Below are 22,678 nucleotides of genomic sequence, written 5' to 3'. Positions count from 1 at the left end.
ATTACTTATAGAGATTACCCAAAATAATCTATAATTATATAAAATTTTGCAATTCTACAACTAAAAGAAATCTACAACTAACCCCAATTATTTTAATTTTCTAAACCTCCTTAATCTCTCCCTAATTTCAATTTACCTTTCCTTTTTCTTTTTTCTCTCTTCATTTCTTTCTTTTTCTCTCTTTTTCTCTCTCTCCCGGCTTCTTCTTCCCTCTCGGCCCTCTGCCTACCCGGGCGGCGACGACGACCGAACAAGGGGAGGGGGCGGCGGCTTACCGACGACGGCGGCGGCGACGGCGGCGCAAGGCGGGGTGACACATGGCGCGGCGGCACGAAGGGCGGCGGCGCGGTGGAGAGGAAGAGAGGAGAAAAGAGGGGAAAAGGGGCTGGGGTGGTGTGGGATGGAAGGGCGACCGGGGGGGAGGGTTATAGCGCGCGGGGAGGGGCGGCCGGCTTAATGGCGACGCGACGGCGCGGCACGTGGGGCTCGAGACGACGGCGACGGGCGAGCGGCGCGTGACGTGACAGGCGGGGCGACTCGACGCGCGCGGCGGCAAGGGGCTCGGCGCGATGGGACGGGCGGCGCGGCAGTGGCGCAGGGCGACAGCGACGAGACGGCCGCGCGGCGGGGCGCAGGCGCGAAGGCGACGGGCGGCGATGCGACGGCGCGCGGCGCGCGGGACGCGAGGTGGCGGGCGCGCGGCGCGAGGCGTGACGGCGACGGGCGCGCGGCGATGGGACGTCGACGGCGATGGACAGCGAAGGCGGCTCGGGGCGCGAGGCCGGCTAGGGCGGCGCAGCAACGATGGCGACGGCGCGCGGCGCGGCAGCGGCGATGGGACACGACGGCGATGGCGCGCGGCGTAGCAGCGGCGACGGGACGCGACGGCGACGGGGGCGTGGCGCTCGGGGCGGCTAGGCGCACACGGCAGAGGAGGGGGCAGGGCTAGGGAACCTCATCGAGCACCTACTGCACAATGAACAGTGCTAGTCCTATTTATCCCTAATTTAGCCTATTTCCTATATAAATTTCATTCTATAAATCCTAATTTTTGCACAAATGGAGTTTACTCAATATTTGTGCTATTTTAACCAAAAGATTCACCCTAGATTAATTTTACCCATATTTTATTTTTATATAATTTATTTGAATTTTTAATTAGGGCCAATTCTTATTCCATCGCACTTAAATTTAATTGTTACCAATATGGTTGCGATAATATTTTATTTATTTCTATCCTCACCTAATCTTTATTTAAAATTATATTTCAATTATTTATTTTGACAATTTATTTTTAGGGTTTATTCCTAATTAATTATTCCTTACTCACGATTAATGAACTCCGAAATCAAATCCAAATAAAATAGGCGAATAAAACCGGCATGATGCAATTTATTTAAAAAGTTTTTGAAGGTCCGTATTTTTAGGGTTTTGATTTTGTTAGTCGAATTTTCAGCGTGTTAAAATACCGGGGATATATAAAGAAGAATATTTCATTAATTCAGAAAGTACTACAGAAGAGATTACAAAAGCTGCTAGAGCCATACCGAAACTCTTCCGAAGACTCCGAGGGACTCCAAATACTATTCTATTTCTACTCCACTTAGCACTAAACTATTAATACTAAAGTATGAAGAGGAAATTGCTTGCTTGAGTGTGTGTTGAAGTGAAATGAGCTCCTCTATTTATAGGGCCGGTATGACGGTTATTGAAAGGTGAGTTGTCGGTTTTGCCCCTGTAACCGTCATTGGGGATGCATCCTGGACGTCCTTGTGGAGGGCCGAGCTGCGCCGCTGCAGCCAGAGTTCGGTTCGGCCGAACCTTGGCCGGCCCAGCAGGCCTCCAACCTTGGCCAGGGCACTGACAGGTGGGACCTTATGACGGTTAAGCAGTTAAAACCGTTTCCCGACGGTTACACCTGACAAGTGGGCCACCATCTTATCCATGGCTTGCTTGGGAGTGAGTTTTCCTCATTTCTTTTATTGTATTTGGCAATTCCTGCAAAATGTTATTTTCCAAGTACAAGTGGAAATACATATTATTTAGAAATAAAATGCATTGTAAGCATAGCTAATTCTCCATTATTTTAGTTAAATTGATGGTCGAACTTTGTCGGTAACGACCATCAACAGAGAGGATTAGGTGCTAACATTTCCTTGGATCAAGGCAAGTTCTCTCCTCCCAACCTTTGAACACATTGAATCCCATGATTTGAGGAATGAAAATATTTGTTTGCAAAAGTTGCATGTGAACCTAGACTATATCGGTATTTAAAAATTTGAATATGGTAGCTATGGCCAAGTTGATGCATTCCCTCCTTTGAATAATTGTGTTCCATGCTGTTTGTACCCTTAGAAATGGTTAGAGTACATCCCTTGTGCTCAAATGAGTTTATATATGCTCTATATGCAACTACTTGCTTAGCCATGCTTAGAAATAAGCAAATGCTTATTCCATCTACACTTCAAATGTGATTTTAAATATGTGGATACTTGCTGGAATAAAATGAATGTGATGAGTATTTGTGAACTAAAATGTGTAAAAATGTGATTTTGACTTGGGTAGCAAGTGTTGTTCATATTGTGTTAGTTGCATACCGATAGGGGGAGTGTTTGCCCAAGTCCATAAGGACCGAACTTGTATCACCAACTTAAAGTAACCCGTACGTCCACATGTGCTAGTATGGGATGGCCTAAGCTAATTAATCTACTTAGCATCAAGCCTTGCATTCTGGTAGGCTAGTGTGTATGGGTTCGAATAACTCAGAGGAGCTTCCTATTTGCCCCGACGTGGTAGTTTAGGTGACTAAGCCTGTTCAATACAACGGTATTGTGCCACGTGGTGGGTTCCCATCGTGTCCGCCACCACGGTGTTAAGTTTAAGGTGTGGGCCCACCATTTAACGGTTCTAAGTATTATTTCCAGTATGCCTAGGATGGAGGAACACGTATCGTGCTGGTGCAAAGCTAGATATTAAGTAGTGTAAAGGCTTCATTGTGTCCTCTAGACTGTACTCAATGTGTAGAGTATAGTGGTGTCGACGGGTACCGGACAAACTAGAGTGATTCACATCATGTGGATAAAGCTGTACAAACTTTGCAGAGTCTAAAATTAATCGATTAGCCGTGCTCACGGTCAAGAGCGATTTGGTGAAGTGTCATGAGTATAGACTCTATGTTTTAAATTGTGAACATGTGACATGGTTTGGAAATGATGAAATGTGTTGAGTAGTGTGAGTGTGGTGATATAATGTGACTTGTTGTCATGGATGACAAGAAGACTTCGATTATGATGGAATTTCGATGAACTAAATGATGAAAATTAAAACTTGTTTTTGTTAGTTGAACTGTCAACTCTTTTACAAAAGATTTGTGAAACAAAACTTGCTTTATGCTGAAAATGAACTACAAATTGCCCTCCTTTGAATATATGCCTTACATGTAGTATGTTAGGATTGATTTGTGCTTGTCAGTACATTAACTTGTTTAATGTACTGACTCTTGCTGCAGATATAATCTTTGCTTGCAGGTTTAGACTTAGCCTTTAAGTGATGCGGGTTCCGATTGATTCTTCTAGGAGTTGAACTTAATAGGGTATACCCCTAGTCGGTGTGCTTGTGGATTGGATAGACAAGCTTCCGCTATTCTTATATTTATTTGGCCGGTCAGCCATTGTTTCTAATCATAGATGTAGATGTAATTGCTTTCATCTCTTATTTGTGTTTGCTATGTATATCTATGCTTGAGATGAAAGTGTGAATCTAGTGCACATCCTGGGGATTCACATGAGTATGAGTTAAGATTATTTAAGTTGTTGTAGATCTTTAGTCATATTGTCAAGTCTCCTGAATGTGTAACACATCTGGTCGCCGCCTTCGAGTGGTTTGACGAGAATATCTCAGGCTGAAGTTGACTGGCAGGCTAAAGGCCCAGCAATGTTTCGAATAATGTTCTCTCGAGGTTTTAAGACGTTTCATTATGTTCATTGATGATTTGAAATATAATCACTTCATCTTTCGAATATAATGGAAGGTCAGGACAGCCTACGACAGCATTGGTATCAGAGCAAGTACCGACCATAGGAAACCCTTAAGTTGGTCGTTTAGAATGGATTCTTAAAATTATTTTGTGGGCTTTGCTCTCAGTTACAAATTATTTGCGAAAACCATATTCAACCTTATATCTCACCCTTCTCCAGAGATTACTTTCCCTTATGTTTCTACTTTGAAATTTTGAAAATTCTTATCTTGTCTTTAGGATCGAAACCTTTTAAAAGTTTGCATCTCTATAAAATTGAGTTTGAAATCACCTGTTAATCTCAACTAATCAGTCAAAATGTTTCGAAAAGCTTTGAAATCTATTTGCAAACTACTCCTATGTACTAGCGCGGATTTGCAAAAAAAATTCTGGAATTTGTCAACAGTTGCATTCAACATTTTGTGTAGCCCAAACCTTAATTGATAAAATGTGCATCTTTTCACAGTAGATTGCATATCATGGCATAAAAATTCATATAGTAATGCGCAGTCCCAATATGAAAACAGTCGGTAACCCGGTTGAAAAATTTGTGTAGCCCAAATTATAAGTGATAAAATCTTGGTTTCTTTAAGGTAACTTACAATCTTGCATACCCATCACCCCGATTTTTACCCAAAGTTTTGAGCCTTCAGAACCTTACTCAAATATTAGACGAAGACAGTAGGCCGACACATTACAGCACTGCATCATTCATCCAAAACACTGCCCGTAAGATAAACCACCTCACCAAAAATCACCATTTCTTCTTGAACCATAGACAAATTTGTTAGGATGTCAAAGGTAAAATTTTTCATAGCTTGTCAACCCTAAAACGTAGCCTTTAGCTTCAGCTTGCAACACTAATCTATGAAGGACTGCATCTAGCACAAAAGTTGGTTTACCTCCCATCTATATGTTTTGTTAATAAGACCTAGAACAAACCTTTATTCTATTTTAAGGGGGATAGTGTACCTTGTTCATGTAAACCTAGAAATTAACATGAAACCATTTAAAAGTAATAATAGGCCAGGAGATAAAATCTTGAAATTGGTAAAATGGGAATTTAATTCTGACTAGCTAGCCTTAAAGAAATGGCAAAGTATGTAAACACCTAGGTTCTTTCACTAATCCTCGTTCTTTATTTGTTCTTGTAGATGCCTACCATGTATACGCCATTCTACTACTGCAGCGGGTTCACCTGGAAACTCAACTTAGCACATGCTCTGGCTTATGCTGCAATATGCCCGTTTCACCTATCCACTTGAGTACCACATAGTACTCAACAAGTCCATTGGTACCTCCCAAACTGCAGTCATGGCTCGCGTAAGCATTCGGGGTAGAACACCTTTAGAAAGGGATCGCCAATACACTGGTTATGGTTGGGATAGTAAGTCTGCTATGCAAAACTGTGCTTATGTTGCTATTACCCACCTTCGCTGTGAATTATCTGAGTGGCAGGAATGAAGTCTTGTGATTTTTTCTCTGGAAGCTTCACTTTCTCTATTGCCATTCTCACTTACATATACATGGGATGGGCCCTCTTCAATAGATGGGCCAGCACACAAGACACACACACATAACTAGTCTATTTACAGCCCAACACTCCCCCTCAAGATGGGTGATAGATATCTATCATACCCATCTTGTCACATGAACAATTACACTCTTTAACACCTAAGCCCTTTGTTAAACAATCAGCAACTTGTCCACCAGACGTTACAAATCCTAATTCCAACACTCCCTCGTCTAGTTTTTCCTTGATAAAGAAACGATCTATTTCCACATGCTTTGTTCTATCATATTGGACTGGATTATTAGCAATGTTAATAGCTGACTTATTATCACACAATAGCTTCATGGGAGTGTTCTCCAAAATTTTCAGCTCAACTAGAAGATTTCTTAACCACAACAACTCACTTAAACTCACTACCATTGCCCTGTATTCTGCTTCAGCAGTTGAGCGAGACACTACGGATTGTTTCTTGCTTCTCCAAGATACCAAGTTGCCACCAACATAAACACAATAGCCTGAAGTTGACCTTCTATCATCAAGACAGCTAGCCCAATCTGCATCACAATACCCTTCTATCTTAAGATGTCCATTTTTCTTAAACCATAAGCCTTTGCCTGGACTTCCCTTCAGATATCTCAAGATTCTATACACCGCCTCCATATGACCACTTCTTGGATCATGCATATATCGACTCACCATACTGACAGCATATGCTATGTCAGGTCGTGTATGACATAGATATATCAGTCTTCCCACCAATCTTTGGTATCTTTTCCTATTCACTGGATCTCCAGACTCCGCACATAACTTATGATTTTGATCAATTGGTGTAGAGACTGGGCGACATCCAAGCATACCTGTTTCACTAAGCAAGTCCAATACATATTTTCGCTGTGAAATAACTATCCCTCTAGGAGATCTTGCAATTTCAATACCCAGAAAATATCTCAACTGGCCTAGGTCCTTGACCTCAAATTCTTTGCTTAGATTCCGTTTCAACCTAGTTATCTCCAAGCAATCATTTCCAGTGATAACCATATCATCAACATAGACAGCAAGAATGGTTATATGATCTCCACTATGATGATAGAAAACTATATGATCTCCATTACATTGCTTATAGTCCATAGCACACATTGCATGCCTAAACCGATCAAACCATGCTCTTGGTGACTGTTTAACACCATACAAAGATTTCTTCAATCTCAACACCTTTCCTTTAGTTTGTGAAGTGGCAAATCCAGGTGGGACATCCATATACACCTCTTCTTGAAGATCTCCATGTAAGAATGCATTCTTGACATCTAACTGATGCAATGGCCAATCAAAATTAGCTGCACAAGATATAAGAGTTCTTACCATGCTCATCTTTGCTACTGGTGCAAAAGTTTCATCATAATCAATTCCATATGTTTGACTATATCTCTTAGCCACCAACCTTACTTTGTATCTTTCCACCTTTCCATCAGGATTTTGCTTTACTGTATAAACCCACTTACAGTTGACAATTTTCTTCCCTTCAGGAAATGGTACAAGATCCCATGTTTTGTTCTTTTCAAGAGCCTCTAGTTCATCTAGCATAGCTTGATGCCACCTTGGATCTTGCTTTGCTTCTCTCCAATCCTTTGGGATTTGCACTGAATCTAGTGATGCTACAAAGGCCTTATATGTGGATGACAAGGAGTCATAGGAAACATAGTTGGATATATTATTTTCATCATCACCCTCATCTTGAGCTTCAAAACCATACCTTAGTGGAGGTTTACCTGCATTGCTTCTCACACTCTTTCTAATGGCAATTGGTAAGTCAGATTCTTCTTTAACTTCCTCTTCTTCTCCCCCTGACTCCAAAGATCCTTGCTCACGGCTTACATCTTCCTCTACCTGATTATCCTCTTCAACTTGTTGGATTACTGGACACCTTGTTCTCCTTGTGTATACTTGAAGATTTTTCTCTTCATGTGGCTTCCTCCATTCTTGCTCCTGTGCAACAGGACCACCCAAGGGACATGGAATTCAACCAACCACAAGCTTTTCCTTCTTTGGTTGTTCATCTCCCTTTGGACCCAATATTTCATCTTTCATTTAGTGACCATCATGACCACTAGTTGAATCATCAAGATCAATGAATAAAGAACTTAAATCTGTCTTCTCACCATAGAATGGGACAGATTCTCTAAAAGTAACATCCATACTTACAAAGGTTCGTCGTTCTAATGGACTCCAACACTTATACCCCTTCTGGCCAGATGAATAGCCTACAAAGATGCATTTGACAGCCCGAGGATCAAGTTTTCCAATGGAAGGTCTATGATCTCTAACAAAACAAGTGCAACCAAACACTTTTGGTGGAACAACAAATTCATTCTTTCCAAATATCATCTCACATGGTGTCTTCATTCCAAGTATTCTTGATGGTGTGCGGTTGATAAGATAAGTTGCTGTCATTACTGCCTCACTCCACAAGAATTTAGGTACATTCATAGTATACATCAATGAGCGGGCTGTCTCTAAGAGATGACGGTTTTTCCTCTCAGCCACCCCATTTTGTAGAGGAGTATCAGGACAAGAAGTTTGATGCAATATTCCTTCTGATGAAAGAAAGCTACTAAATTCATTGTTTATATACTCCCCTCCATTATCAGTTCTAATAAACTGGACCCGAGCATTAAAATGATTTTTAATGTATGCATAGAAATTTAGAAAACATTTAAGCACCTCATCCTTATGTCTCATAAGATATAACCATGTCATGCGAGAGTAGCAATCAATAAAGTTAACAAAATACTTCATTCCACTCATAGAGACCACAGGTGAAGTCCAAACATCTGAGTGAATTAGCATAAATGGTAACATACTCCGGAGTCCTCTACTCACATATGATGTTCTTGTATGTTTTCCATACTCACATGCATCACATACTAACTTATGTTTATCCACTCTACTTAGTTCTGCTGGGAACATCTTACTCATAGTTTCAAAAGATATGTGCCCCAGTCGACAATGCAAAAGTAATACCTTAGCCTCTTCTTCACTTGTAGAAGCCATCAATGCAAGACATACATCTTCACTTGTCGCCTTTCGATCCAAATACCAAAGTCCATCACGCCTGACGTCAATCCCAAGTTTCTTCCCTGTTTCCCTCTCCTGAATTAAACAATTCTCACGATCAAGGGAGACCCGACAATTCATATGATCAACAAGAGAACTTATCGAAACCAAATTCACTGGAAAAGAAGGGACATATAACACTGATGATAAAGTGATTGAAGGAGTACACTGTACTGTACCCTCTCCCTTAACTGGGCATGATGTCCCATCAGCAGTTTGAATTGTTTCTTTTCGTGTAAATGGGTATGGTTTATATGATGCAAATTCTCCACACATACCCGTGACATGTCTAGATGCACCCGAGTCAAGTATCCAATTTGAATGAGAACTATTGATAGACATAAATGTTTGGTTTGAGTTACCTGAGGAAGAATGAACAAGATTGGCAACATCAACATTTGTAGATCCAGAACAACCCTCTTCAAGAGTGACCACATTAGCTCTGTGATCACTTCTATACTCATAGCCTCTACCTCTATTACCTCTACCTGCATAACCTCTTCCACCTCTTGCTCCACCCCTATCACCAAATCTTCCTCTCCCATAACTAGGCTTGCGAGGAGCGCGGCAATCACGTATAAGGTGCCCCATTTCACCACAATTGAAGCACTCCCTGGTCTCTTTACTTTGTGCAACTACATAGGTGGGGCTTGGTGAAGATGGTGTGGCACTAGGCAATACTTTCTTCTTAAGCTCCTCCTGTGCCATAGCTGCAATAGCCTCATCCAAGGTAGTAAGGGTGGTTTGATGAAACATTGCATCCCTTCTTCCTTCAAACTCCGAATTTAAGCCCTTCAAGAACTCAATGACCCTTCTACGCTCAATCCATTTTCTCATTTTTGCTATACAATCAGGGTGCTCTAACCCAAGAGGATCATAATGATCCAAATCAGACCACAAATGCTTCAATTCAGCAACATATTCTGCAATAGAACGCTCCCCCTGTCTCAAAACACTTATCTTCTCCTGTGCCTCCACCATTAACATCACATTTCCTTCTCCTGAGTAGAGATTAGTAAGAGTTTTCCACATCTCACTTGCACTAGAGATGGTCTCAACAGTTGTAGCAATAGCAGGGATAAGTGAGGTTAACAACCATGCTACTACTAACGAGTTGGTAGTCCTCCAAGTCTTCCATTCAACACTTGATATGTTCTCAGGCTCCTTTACCTCCCCAGTAACATATGCTTCTAACCCCTTTGTCTTCAAAATCAATAAAGCTCTTCTTGACCAACTCAAATAATTTTTTACACCCTCCAACTTAATGTCATTTTGCATCAACTCAATTTTTTGCACCGATTCAGTATGAGGAACCACTGCACTACTCGTAGTTGGAGCCTCATTAAACTTCTTTGTAAGCATCTCTACCAATTTACCCATTACTTGTTCCAGTCCCTGATTTTCCCCCATTTTAATCAAGCAATACTTGCAGTAGAAAGTTCCTTATTCTCACCTTCTATAAGTTGTAGCAACTCCAGCCAGCAGCAGCTACACAGGCACCAAATCCTCCCTTTTCCTTTCAACAGCAACAGCACAAGCACCTCACCTCCTCTCTGTCTCCTCCCTTTTTTTCCTTTCAACAGCACAAGCACCTCCGTCGCACAGCTCTTCTCTGTCTCCTCTCACAGCACAAGTACCAAATCCAAGCAGCAGCAACAGCGCCAAGCACACTACCAACGCACAGCTCTTCTCTGTCTCCTCTCACAGAACAAGTACCAAATCCAAACAGCAGCAACAGCACAAGTACACTACCAAATCCAAGCAGCAGCAACAGCACAAGCACACTTACTCACTCCTTCCTTCACAAGCACAAGCACACCTAGCACTGCAGCCCTGCTCCCTCCTTCACACCGGCCGCGCTGCAGCAGCCGTCGCCGTCTCCGGCGTCGACGTGGCCTCTCCGCCTCAACCGTCGACGCTGCCGCTCCACCTCAGCAGTCGACGGGTGCAGCACTCCTCCGCTCACAGCGCCGCCGCTACACGTCCTCCCCAACACCAGCGTCTCCCTCCTCGACGAGCTCCGGCGAGGCTAGGGTTTAGCCGTCGCCAGCCACTAGCCGGTTGGCTCTGATACCATGAAGTCTTGTGATTTTTTCTCTGGAAGCTTCACTTTCTCTATTGCCATTCTCACTTACATATACATGGGATGGGCCCTCTTCAATAGATGGGCCAGCACACAAGACACACACAGATAACTAGTCTATTTACAGCCCAACAAGGAATTCTATACCTACCTTCCATCTTTAGTTGAGGGGGCTGAACACACTACCTACCCAGGGCTGAATGAGATAGGCATAGGTCTGCACACCCCACACCTCCAGCTAGCAGGCTTTGTTCGTGCGCTAGATATGCTTTATCGCTCCACCTTTGCTGAGCTGCAACGCGTCCGCACAAGGGTAGCAACTTTAGAAAGGAGTATCTTGCCTAGGTTTTGCCAGGGATACCATACTCCGGAGTTCATGTATGGAGAAGATGCTATGCTTGCTCCAGCGAGGACATACCTCCACCCGTCGGGAATTACTTCGAGAGAACTCTACCCCCCCCCCTCCACGTTGACGTTGTTGTTATTTCTTACGATCACAGATAAATCCGCAAACGCACGGAATATACCGATGTAGCACTTCACCCGGGAGTATTCTCATGTATCGATTTCCACAGGGAACATGTGTGCTATCTCCGGTTCAGGTTCAACCAAGGACACGAAGCTATAAATAGGCAAAGGATAGAGAGGTTTCTCCAATGAAGAACAATGTCCAAGGAAATGTTAGCTTTAATCATAATGCGGTACTTCGGGCACTGGCCAGCTCGCTGCTCCCAGATATCGCTCTACTGCGCACCCGGACAGGGAGGACTTCAGTGATCTTGAAATGTTAGCTTTAATCATAATGCGGTACTTCGGGCACTAGCCAGCTCGCTGCTCCCAGATATCGCTCTACTGCGCATCCGGACAGGGAGGACTTTAGTGATCTTGAGGGCTATCATCACCTCTACACACACCTCACACCTACTGTGGGATGCGGAGAAAACACTCTGCGTCTAAGCAGATTAATTACTTACTTTAACGCTAGCTACACACTAAAGCAAATCACTATATTTTAATTGAGTATAATGAATGATGATCCCGTACTCTAATTAGGAAATAACAAGAAATAATTCTCACCGAACAAAACTATATTACTCAAAAGATATTTCTATTATAGCCAGAGTAATAAGCAGAGCAGAAAGTAAAGGGACAGGATTACCGACAACTCCGGAAGTCCTCCAACTTCTTCTACTTTATTCTCTTCCTATTCTAAGTATACAATATAGTACAATAGAGTCTCTTATAATTCAGCTCAAGCTTAGAGTATGTGAGTGAAGTGAAGAGCAGTTTACAATTTCACATACTAAATCGAAGAGCAGTTTAGTTTCGTCACAACCAGTTTTGGGCTTATGTACATCACCAAACTGACAACAGCGCATCATAGCCAACTTGAAAATCTACGTAAGCTTGTAGCATATATTACAAATAAAACATGAAATGGGTTTTAAAACTTCACATGAACCACACGTTTTGTTCTTTTTATTTACGGGAAAGTGTTGCCTGAAATTCTGAAATCACAAGCGATGCCAGCATAGCACGGTAAAAAACCCTAACCACTAAGTATTGCACAAGCTTTAAAATGTAACATCACCTTCTGCAAGCAGAAAACCTGAAAAGGCTGAATCTTGCTTAGAGATTCATGAGAAACAATCAATTGTTTTGCTTTTTGCAAGGCTTGTATCTGAACAATTCATATCAACACTGCAAAATACAACCAAAAATTGATGTCCTTCTCACAGTGAGGATTTCAACCAGCAGCAGCACTAGCCCAGCAGCAGGAGGCCAGAACGGTAGCAGCAGCAGCAAAACGGCAGAACAAAAAGTCCAGAAATCCCAGGCTCAACTGAATTTCCAATACATCATACTATTTTCAGCAGGCTCTGGACATGCACAAAAATGACAACGGCTAGTGCATCTAAACGAACTAAGTTACTGAAATAAAAACTACAGGGAACAAAACTAGTGGTAGCAGCATTCGCAGCTGCTGAAGGCCATCTCATCCCTACAGAAGAAAATCAGGCGATCAATAATTCAAAATCGGTTAGTTGATCAATTCGTTTGTATATAATCATCACTTGAACCTAGCCCTCATAGTTTTAATGAAGCAAATAAGTAATTTAATAATTAATTCACTTGCCTTGCAGTTAGAATATAACATTCCAGAAAGGAAAATTTCATTGAGTTTTGCCCCCACCACCAGAGCACGCTCCTGCATTACTTCCTGTGTATTAAGAAGCAAATGTTGAATAAATTGTAAATTATTATTAGATCATCATAGTACCCATATTCAATTAGACATCCAGAAATATAAAATCAAGTAATTTGAATACCTAATAGTTGCATATTAACATCATCGTCCTCAACCGTATCAGTTAGAATTGAATAGGGATCACCAAAACCTAAAACATCAGAATTCCAAAGTTCAACATAAATAAGTTTATGGCCCATAATATAAGTAGCAATGAACAAGGTAGGCTCCATACCATCTGCTCGCATCTAATCTTGAAGGCAAACCAATGCCTCCACAGTTCCATTAGCCAGCCTACTCCTATAGTCACTAATGATTCTAGATCCAGTAGAAAATGCAGAATCTGATGCAACTGAAGATGCAGGGACAGCAAGCAAATCAAGCGCCATGCGTGATAATATTGGATATTTGCATGAGTTTACCCTCCACCACTGGAGTATGTCAAAATCATCATCAGGGAAATCATTTTCTTGAGGAATATCTTCGAGATAGCTAGTTAACTCAGTCTTTCTTTACTCTTGCTTTGATCATGAAGATATTGCCTCCAGTCAGCAAATTGGCTGCCACCAACATTCACTCCACTAGTTGATGCTTCTTGAGAATTGATTGCGCTTGGACCACCAATTTGTGAAGAATATTCAACAAACCAACTGCGGACTATCCTCTTAATTCTAGACAGATATCCATTTGGACCAGTTGCCTTATCTCCAAAACCTGCTTTCAGCCTAAACTCAAGGAATTTCAACTTAAATCTGGGATAAAAAATAACAGGAACACAAATCTGCAGGAACTGCAGATCCCAATATTTCTGAAATTTTGTATCCATTTTAGAAACCATGCTAGCGACAAGAACATCCTCACTGTTGGACTCATTTAGAAGCATCACCTTCACTTTCCAAAATTCATGAAAGTAGCGAGAAACAGTGGGATATGATGTCCCGGAAACCACAACAGTTGCATCATAGAAGATCTTGAGATGTTTGCAAAGAACTTCTGCATTGTCCCAATCAAAAAATAGTGGAGCATCTTGAAAGTTTGGATCAAACCGATCCAATGAATCAAAAGCCCTCCTGAATAATAAGGATGAGGAAAGCATCAAATAGGTGGAATTCCAACGAGTGGACACATCAAGTGAAGGACGCTTCTCTTCAACAATTCCGACTTGTGCAATGATTTCTTCAAATTTTTGCTCACATGCTTCTGATGCTTTTATATACTTTACACTTTCCCTTATCCTAGATATGGCACCACTGATAGTACTCAATCCATCTTGAACAATAAGATTAAGGATGTGAGCTGCGCACCGGAAATGAAATAGCTCCCCTTTGCAAGGCATGGCAAGCTTACCCAAGAGATTTCCTTTCAATTCCACAACCATAGAATCATTAACAGATGCATTGTCTACTGTAATACTGAACAACTTACTTTCTATCTGCCAATCCTGAATACACTTTAGAATTTCATTGAAGAGAGCTATACTATCATGTGGGTACGCACTTGAGTGAATCTTATGATCCTCTTTTGAATATTCCATTCATTGTCAATGAAGTGACAAGTTATACACATGTAACCTAGGTTTTGATTAGATGACCACATGTCAGCCGCCAGTGAAACCCGAGAATTTGTTTTCCTCAGTACCTCAAACAAAGCTAACTTTTGTTCTTGATAGGCAGCCAAGCAATCACCCTTTATAGTAATTCTGGAAAGCACCCTAAAGTACGGGTTCAAGCTTGCACAAAATCTTCTAAAACCAGGGTGTTCAACAAAACTGAAAGGAAGTTCTTGCAAAACAAGCATCCTTAAAAGTTCTGCACGTGCTACATCAGGATCAAATTTCCAGTCCTTTAGAACAGATGCATTAGGAGATAGACTGGAATGCAAACTTTCAACCAATTGTTGCACTCTAATTCTCAGTGGACACTTAAGTAAATGTCTATGGCATTGACTTGTCCCCGAACCACGGTTAGCTTTAATTACCTTACTGCAATGAATGCATTTCCCATAGAGCACCTTTCCAGTAGAAGAATAAAATGGTTTAAATTCTTTCCAGATTAAAGATTTGAGTGTTCTTTTCCCTGAATCATTAAATCATATCTAAAATTAATCTATTGAGCACAAACAAGAACAGGATTTGTGCTGGGACTGAACTAAAAGTTTCTGCTAAAATTATACTAAAAATTTGAGCTGAAACTGAACTAAGAGTTGTACTGAAACTGAACTAGAAACTTATGCTGAAACCTTAACTGAACTAAAATGTGTTCTGAAACTGAGATAAAAATTTCTGCTGAAACTGAGATGAAAATTTTCTTATGAAACTGAACCCTAATTTTCTGTTGAAACTGAACTAAAAATCTCTACAGAAACTGAACTAAACTTCTACTAGTAAAGATTCCTGATGAAAGTGAACTAAAAACTTCTGCTGAAACTGAATTATCTTAGCTACATGAATAAACAGGGGCTAAATGACCAAATCTCCAAATTCAGAATTAGAATTGCAGGTGCACAAACCTACTAAAACTAACCACAGAATGTAAGTTTAATTTGTTTGGGTGGAAGATAAACTACAGAATTATATATGCAATACATCAAGAGTAAAGAACTAACCAGAACGATGAGTCACAACATGAGGTGTTGATTGAGTTGACTCCCTTGGCTGAGTTTCAACATCCAGCTCAATTGGGATAGCAGACGGACTTGATACGAACCTTGCCACTGGAGACATAGATCTAGCTCTTGGAGACTCTGCACTTGGGGACATCTGACCAGCAACTTGTGATCTCTCCATGATGACTTCATTTTGGGAAATAATTTGTCGCACTCCTGGAGACCTGACTATTGGCAATGCAATAGGTGATCGTCTTCGCTTTGCTGTTGGAGGATTCGATGCTGCTAACTTTCGTTTTGTAGCCAATAACTGTGTTGACGATGATAGGCCTCCCGAAGAGCCCTCTGCAATGACCTCTTTGATATGTCCTCCTTGCGGAACTTCAGCTAATGATGTCGACATGGGAGAAAACCAAAGTACTGCATGTAGAACAAGATGGACAAAATTTTAAATAATAAATTACCAAAATACTTGCATAATATATGAACCTCAGCCCATCCACTCGGAAATCAAAAACTTCATGACAAACTAGAATGTGCCAAACTGAAGACCGATTATAAACTAAAAGATATGCCAAACTGTGCGCTAGTACTCCCTCCGTCCCAAATTATAAGGCCAATATTTTTTTACACGGTCTTCAATGACATACTTTGACCATTAATTTATTTTATGTTATGTTCCCAACAAATATGAAATTAGCTTCACATAAAAGTACTTTAAAAGATGAATCTTGTAATATAACATGCATAATACTTAACATATATATGGTTAGTACGATTATTAGTCAAAAGTTACCGAGTTTGATTTTCCTTAAAAAGATGGCGCCCTATAATTTGGGACGGAGGGAGTAATATTTAGGACTTCACAAAACTGAACCGTGCAAGCATATATGACTACAAAACTGAATTCATTCTTCACAGACTAATGCAATGAGTAAGAACCAAAAATTAACATAACCAATAGTCTCAACTCCTCAAGATAAAATCATGTAACATTTGCAGCCAAAACACTAATCAAAACACAAGAAAAGGCAAAGACTGATACGCTCTGTTAAAGCTAGCAGCTTGAAATGAGATACAGATACACGACAGCTTCAGTAGCAATCAACTTGGATTGCTCATATATTCTATATATGCCTGCGGTGTCAAAAAACCATGTAGCAGTGAAATCCAAGCTTTATTTCTCCCAGTTGCAAATATTGCAATCCTAAACTTTAGGGTACGAAGAACAGGATTAAGGATCTTTTAGTTTGTAAACTGTGTGCTATATATCTACCAATCATGGGGACAGAGATACACATCTGTGCATGTTCTTGACCAGGCACCAAACCAAGCGGATCGGATAATATCCATGAGAAATCAAACCAAAAACAAACAAGTGGATTGGATTGTTGCCACGAGAGAATCACACCTAAAAGTTGGAGATACAAATCTCAACTATACAAATCACACCTAAAATGAAGAGGCAAGAACTCACCTGAGCCGAGAGAGGGGATAGACGAGGCGTGCCGGCGCCGCGGCGGCGGAGGACGACGAGCAAGGCAGCGGCGGAGGACGGCGAGCGAGCGAGCGAGGCGGCGGCAGAGATGGCGAGCCGCTCGATCTCGTGTGTGGAAACGGCGACCTAGGGTTGGGGACATGCAGACGAGAAATTTCAGAATATTCCATCCGATTCGTAGCACGTTCAGGATTAACCATCCAATTCGCATGTCTTTCAGAATCCACCATCACAAGAGCTAATTTCTTCATTTCACGCCACTCCGTCCATCCGAAGCAGCACCGTCTATCCATCAGTTGCCGCGTCCTCCGTCCCTCGCCATTCCTCGTCGTCACCTCCAGCTCCGGTCAGCCAACCTCGTCGCACACCCGTGGTCCTGCCACATAAGAGGGGACGGTTCCTGGTGCACATGTCGGAGGAGCTCAGCTATCGCCGCGCAGGATCGCCGCCACCGTGTGGACCACGCGACTAGTGCGCTATGTCGGACGAGCTCTCAGTGAGGCTGAGCTTGTGGATGACCAATAGAATTGCTTCACTAATAGAGCTTGTGGCAGTTGGGGATGACGGCCGAGCATGGGGATGGGCGGACGGCACCAATGGCGATGGCGGTGGACGAACTCGGGTACGATCTAGCGACGACGGCGGACGAGCTGTCAGATCCCGGGGTCAAATGTCACCAAAAATCTGCAGATTCGAGCAAATTTGGGCTAAGTAGCTACCTAATAGGATTCCTAAGACAGAAATTAAGCTAAGAAAATTAAAGGATGCCGCAAGATAAGCAAGTAGGAACTAGAGTTTATATTTCTTGATCCCCTTTTCATCCACCCAGATCGCCTTTTATGGAGTACGGCATCTGAGTGAGGAGGCTGGACAACTCAGTAGGCTGTGATTACATTAAGTTTTGGAGTTTTAGGACAAAGCAGTACAGACACAGTAATTACTGAAATGAAACAGCTCCCTCAGATTTACATCATTGAACTGGTATCTTAGCATCTGGGCTGCCCATTCCCGCAACTCCTATTTCTCTTTCTGATAAACAACTTCTTCAGATAAGCAGGGCCTGACAATGCCTCCCCCATTAAGACCCAGGTCCTCATGGGTTAAACCAGGGAAAAGTCTTGGATATAAAGGATGCATCCTCCCAGGTAGCAGCTTCTATTGGTAGATTCTCCCAAAGTATCTTCCACTGCACAACTGGAGCATTGTGTCGAGGGATCAGTCGCCGCTCCAAAACAGCAAGAGGGGCTGTTAATATGTTGCCATCAGAATCAATCAGAGGAAGCCCAGGTTCTGGAACTGCCTTAGGACCAATATGGTGTTTAAGTTGACTGACATGAAACATAGGATGTATTTGAAAATTTGGAGGGAGCAATAATTTATAAGCCACGGAGCCAATTTTGTTCAGCACTCGAAATGGACCATAATAGCAAGAGTAAAGCTTGAGAGAACTATGCAATCCAAGAGCATTGTGGCGATAGGGTTGCATCTTTAAGTAAGCCATATCACCAACTTGAAATGTCCTTTCAGAACGTTTAGTATCAGCATATTGTTTCATACGAGATTGAGCTTTGTCCAAGCTTGCCTTAACAGAGTCCAGCAAAGCTGCTTTTGCTTGCTTCCTGTTTCTGCATCCAGTTAACAGTGACGCAGGTAAAAGAGCTTCACCAACCATAGGTGGTTGCTGTCCATAAAGTGCTTGATAAGGAGTCATATTCAGAGATGTATGGAAATTAGTATTGTACCACCATTCAGCTTGATCTAGCAGAGAATGCCACTTCTTTGGTCGAGAGAAAGTGAGACAGCGCAAGTATGTTTCCAGGCATTGGTTCACTCGCTCAGACTGACCATCTGACTGAGGGTGATGGGTTGTGCTCAAGTGCAACTTTACTCCAGCATCCTCAAAGAGCTTCTTCCAAACATGTGAAGTGAAGATTCTATCACGATCACTAACTATCACAGAGGGTAATCCATGGAGTCAATAAAAATGAGTCTTAAACAGGTCGACCATATGCTCGGAAGTGAAGGGGTGGCTCAAAGCAACAAAGTGAGCGTATTTAGTAATCTGTCAACGATCACCCATATGACGTCCTTGTTGTCAGATTTAGGGAGACCCTCAATGAAATCCATGGTAATATGTGTCCAGGCCGTTTCAGGCAATGGAAGTGGTTGCAACAAACCAGGAGGTAATTTGTTTTCAAACTTATTCTTTTGGCAGGTAGGGCATTCTTTAACAAGGGTGGCAATGTCTGATTTCATTCCAGGCCAGTAAAAAAGGAGCTTGAGGCACTGATAAGTAGCTCGTTCTCCAGAATGTCCACCCAAAGGAGAAGAATGAAATGACTCTTTCAATTGTTGCTGAAGAAGATTGGTATCCTTGCCCACATATATCATGTCCTTATACCGCAAGATTCCACTGTGCAGTGTAAAGGGAGGTCGTGCAGTAGGATGAATGCTTAACTTGGTTATCAATGATTTACATTTAGGGTCAGCTGGATAAGTGGCCAAAACTTGAGTGATCCATTCTGGAACAATCACTATTATAGCTTGGAGAGTCTCTTGCTGTGGGGCTCGAGAGAGGGCATCAGCTGCCTTGTTTTCTTTCCCTTTTTTGTACTCTATCTTGTAATCAAAACTCATCAATTTGATCAATAATTTGTGTTGGGTGCCATCTGTAATTTTCTGTTCATTAATGTATTTGAGACTGGCTTGATCAGTTTTGATCAGTAAAGAGGAAGCCAAGAAGTAATGCTTCCACTTCTTGAGTGCTTCTAATATTGCAATGGCCTCTTTATCATAAGTGGAAAATCCAGCCGCTTTTGGGCCCAAAGATTTGCTTAAGTAAGCGAGAGGACGGCCTTGCTGCATAAGGACTGCCCCAATCCCATAGCCACTAGCATCCGTCTCCAAAATGAAATGAAGGGAAAAGTTAGGTAGTGCCAACACAGGTGCTTGAGACAATTTATCCTTAATTGTCTGAAAGGCAAGTTGCTGATCAGTCTCCCATTGGAACTCATTTTTCTTAAGAGCATTGAAAAGGGGTCTGCAGATAATTCCAAAATCCTTGATAAATCTCCTATAATATCCAGCCAAACCAAGAAAGCCACGTCGTTGAGTGACATTAAGGGGTGAAGGCCACTGCTGAACTGCAACTATCTTGGCAGGATCAGTTGCTACTCCTTGTTCAGAAATTATATAACCCAAATATTCCACATGTTGTTGGCCAAATGTGCACTTAGAGGGCTTAGCAAAGAGGTTGTATTTTCTGAGTAACTGAAGGACGAGCTGGACATGATGAGCATGGTCCTCAATGGACTGACTGAAAATCAGGATATCATCAAAGAAGACCAAGACGAATTTCCTGAGATAAGGACTCAATATCCGGTTCATAAGAGCTTGGAATGTGGCTGGAGCATTGGTCAAACCAAATGGCATAACAATGTACTCAAAGTGGCCCATGTGTGTGCTAAAAGCAGTCTTAAATATGTCAGCAGGATGCATGCAGATTTGGTGATACCCTGACCGCAAGTCAATCTTTGAAAAATAGCGTGCTCCATGCAATTCATCCAAGAGGTCTTCTATGACAGGAATGGGAAACTTGTTTTTAACAGTTTGGGCATTGAGCTGTCTATAATCGATGCATAAGCGCCAAGACCCATCTTTCTTTTTGACTAAAATGGCAGGAGAAGAGAAAGGACTCACACTTGGTTGAATGACATTTGAATCCAGCAGCTGTTTAATGAGCTCCTCAAGGGCATTTTTCTTGTGATGTGGAAGTCGGTATGGCCGCACATTAACTGGTTTGGAATCAGGTAACAAAGGAATGGTATGATCACAGTCTCGTTCAGGTGGTATGTGTTGTGGCTCAGCAAAAACATCTAAAAACTGAAGTAAGACTGAAGAAACAAGAGGGTGTGTGACAGAGGATGTCTGAAGGGAATGACATTGGGTTGGTGCAACCAGAAGTACTGCCCCAACTGCATTATGGGATAACAATTTACCCATATGAGCAGAGTTAACCAAAGTCTGTCCTCTGGGAATAGAAACATCAGATAATGTGACTTCCAATTGCCCATTAATATGCAGACTTAACTCCCTGGAATGAAAGTTAAGGGTAACAGGGCTGTGTTGAAGAATCCAATCACAACCAAAAATAATGTCATAGCCTTTGACATCAAGAACTCTGAAGGTAGTAGCAAAGGAATGACCCTGAATTTCATAAGGTTGATCAATGCACATTGTTGTTGTAGTCAAAACTTCACCATTTGCCACTATGACTGAAATAGGATCATTGTTGGTAATATCCAGTCTTGCTTTGAGGACTACTCTGGGAGACATGAAGGTAGTTGTACTACAGGAGAGCAGTGAGATGAAGAGAACCCATCTTGACATGCAAGGTGAAGGTCGTTAATCTAGCATGCGGACCATGAAGAGCATGCATCGAAACTTCATCTGTGGAGGTGTTAGGGGTAGGGCTATCTGGTGGGGTACTAAAAGGTGCTTCCACCTGTTCTTCTTATGAGACCTCCTCATCCTCCACTGTGACTAAATACAACTGTTTGTTGCCTTTACAGACTCTGCCATGTCCAGGAACCCAAGGCTCTTGGCATCAAAAACACTTACCAGCTCCTCTTGGTTGTGTCCCTGTAGTAGGTTTGTGCTCTAGGGCAGGCAATTCTCTCCTGGCAGGAACAAATGGTGCTTTGGTATTCGGTTGAGTGGAACTGTTGTACTGTCTTGGATGAGCACTGGGGCTATCATAATTGCGAGCATGTTCATAAGTTTGAACCAATGAGTATATGGTGAGAGACTTCAGAGGTCGTTTGATATGGTCCTTGAGGCCAGAGATGAAATAGTCCAAAAAGAAATACTCATTTAGATGTGGTTTGTTTCGTTTGACAAGAGGCATAAGTTCTTCAAATTTGTCAATATACGAATCGACTGAGCCATATTGTTTCAAATTGCGAAAACTCTCAATGATATCTATACCGGACTTAACAGCAAAACGCTGACATATCATAATGCAGAAGTCAGGCCAGGACAAATTGTCAGTAGGAACATCGGCGCTAGAGATCCACTGATCAGCTCTGCCTATGATATAAACCTCTGCCAAGGGAACTTTGTCTTCTTCAGGAGTTATATTCAGGGAAAAGTACTTGTTGGCTTTTCTAATCCAAGATTCAGGGTGTTCACCATCAAAGATGGGAAAATCAACATGCTTGTTGTTTCTATTGTTAGGATCGATGTAGTATTGACGATTTCTGAAGTCATATGGATCCTGGGGTGGCCATTCAGGGCGTTGCCAATAGGAAATGCCTCTATCCCAAGGACTATTAGGGTCAAGATTTTGGTATTGGATAGGTGTTGGGCTGGGTTGAAGACCCCATGGAGGAAGGTAATGTGGGTAGGTAGGGTTTTGTGGTGGATATGGTGGTGGTGGTGGTGGTGGTGGGAAAAAGAAGTGGTTTTGATTTCCAAATTGATTAGGTCTCTGGTTTATTGGTGGTGGTATTGGAGGTGTACCAAAATATACAGACGCATTCCAATCTGGGTTTGGTGGTATGGTGGGTGGGACTAATGAAGTGGTGGGTGAGGCTTGGAATAGAGGT

General features: G+C 42.1%; 1 long non-coding RNA gene and 1 pseudogene across 1 annotated transcript; both read right to left on the bottom strand.

The window, feature by feature from the left end:
- Positions 1-8,301: 8,301 nt before the first annotated feature.
- Positions 8,302-10,747, bottom strand: LOC136351325 (uncharacterized). Its single transcript, XR_010734335.1, has 2 exons — positions 9,002-10,747; positions 8,302-8,675 (listed from the first exon to the last, which is right to left on the bottom strand). It is a non-coding gene; the product is annotated as an uncharacterized lncRNA (long non-coding RNA).
- Positions 10,748-12,295: 1,548 nt separating this feature from the next.
- LOC136351520 (zinc finger BED domain-containing protein RICESLEEPER 1-like) lies at positions 12,296-18,016 on the bottom strand (annotated as a pseudogene).
- Positions 18,017-22,678: the final 4,662 nt, after the last annotated feature.

This window comes from Oryza sativa, chromosome 8 (assembly GCF_034140825.1).
Source record: "Oryza sativa Japonica Group chromosome 8, ASM3414082v1".
Classification (NCBI taxonomy): Eukaryota; Viridiplantae; Streptophyta; class Magnoliopsida; order Poales; family Poaceae; genus Oryza; species Oryza sativa.
This window is presented reverse-complemented; position numbering and strand designations above follow the sequence as displayed.